The following is a 1,844-nucleotide window of genomic DNA, read 5'->3' on the forward strand; positions in this document are numbered from 1 at the left end:
AAAAAAAAAAAAAAAAAAGTCTAGGCCAAGATGAGGAGACTTAGGTTCCTGACTACTAAACAAGCTTGAGGAGAAATTTCTCTTTTAACTGCAAATCGATTCCATGCACAATCAATAAATATTTGTCAAATGAATGAAAGATTAAAAAAAAAGAACCAAGAAAGGAAACAGAATGAGGAAAAAGCAATTAACACACACATCAGGGTTAGGGAAAAGCAAATGAAAGCCACGTGAGTTACCACTTCACAGCCATGAAAATGACTACAATAAAGAACACAGACACTAATAATTGTTGACAAGGGTGTGGAGGAATTGGAACCTTCATACATTACTGTTGGGAATGTTGAAGCCACTTTGGGAAACAATGTGGTAGTTCCTCTAAAGGTTAAATAGAATACTACATGACCTAGCAATTCCACTCCCAAGAGAATTGAAAATATGTGTAAAAGTTCATAGCAGCATTGTTCATAATAGCCAAAAAGTAGAAACAACCCAAATTGCCAACTGATGAATGAATAAGTAAGGTATAGAGCCTAAGGCATTTGACTGCTAACCAGAAGGCTGGTGATTCAAACCACTAGTCACTCCTCAGAAGGAAGACTGTGTAGTCTACTTCTGTAGAGATACTACCTCAGAAATCCAAGGAAAGGTCACTATGGTTCAGAATCGACTCAATGACAGTAAGAGTTTCATAGAATAGAACATTACTTGTCAATAAAAAGGAATGAGATCCTGATACATGGTACAACATTGATGAGCATTGAAGACATTAAGTGAAAGAACCAGATGCAAAAGATCACATATTATGATCCCGTTTATATATTGTGAATTATTGCAAAGCAAAAAAATAATCTACTTGCTGGTGCTCAAAGGAGAGGCGAGGTGCTGCTTGCCTTGGCAGGTGTTTTTGTTGGGCTATGTGACAGGGCAGTCGGCTGCAGCAGGAGCGCAGGTGTTTTAAGATAGGTCAGACATATTGTTACGATGACTGAGATAAACACTGACAATCTCGATGAGGATCAGATTCAACTTCTGGCACAGATGTGCATTCTTACTGAAGATGACAACAAAATTGGGGCTGGGATGAAAAAGAATTGCTACTTGAATGAAAATATTGAAAAAGATTATTGCATCGTGCTTTTAGTGTCTTCTTATTCAACACAGAAAACAAGCTCCTATTACAGCAGTGATCAGATGCTGAAATTACCTTTCCAGGTTGTTTTTACCAATACTTGTTATAGTCATCCATTAAGTAATCCAGGAGAACTTGAAGAAAATGATGCAGTTGGAGTAAGATGAGCAGCACAGAGGTGTTTAAAAACTGAGTTAGGAATTCCCATGGAAGAGGCTCTGCCAGAATAAATTAATTAACATGAATTCACTACAAGGCTCAGTCTGATAGTATTTGGGGTGAACATGAAATTGATTACATTTTGTTTGTGAAGAAGAATGTAACTTTGGATCCAGATCCCAATGAGATTAAAAGCTATTGTTATGTGTCAAAAGAAGAACTACAAGAACTTCTGAAAAAAAAACAGCCAGTGGTGAAATTAAGGTAACTCTATGGTTTAAAATTACTGCAGAGACTTTTCTCATTAAATGGTGGGATAACTTAAATAATTTGAATCAGTTTGTTGAACATGAAAAAATATATAGGATATGAAAGTGGGATAAATGATTAGTGAAGTCCTGAAAAATTTCTCTGTAGTGAATTTAGAATGATTGTGTTTTTTGTTTTGTTTTGTTTTTAATTTGGTTCTTTATTAGAAGAACTCTTATTTGATACATTGATACTTTTACAACTAGATGATGTGTGGAAAGGACAGTGACTTAATTTGGTAACA

General features: G+C 35.5%; 1 protein-coding gene and 1 pseudogene across 1 annotated transcript in view; both read left to right on the forward strand.

Moving 5' to 3' along the window:
- CPT2 (carnitine palmitoyltransferase 2) overlaps nt 1–1,844 on the forward strand; it is a 39,351-nt gene that overhangs the window by 34,246 nt on the left and 3,261 nt on the right. The gene's annotated exons all lie outside the window — the stretch shown is intronic.
- LOC103201254 lies at nt 985–1,663 on the forward strand (annotated as a pseudogene).

The sequence above is a fragment of the Orycteropus afer genome, unplaced genomic scaffold, assembly GCF_000298275.1.
Source record: "Orycteropus afer afer isolate SDZICR_OR568_19922 unplaced genomic scaffold, OryAfe1.0 scaffold00145, whole genome shotgun sequence".
Taxonomy (NCBI): Eukaryota; Metazoa; Chordata; class Mammalia; order Tubulidentata; family Orycteropodidae; genus Orycteropus; species Orycteropus afer.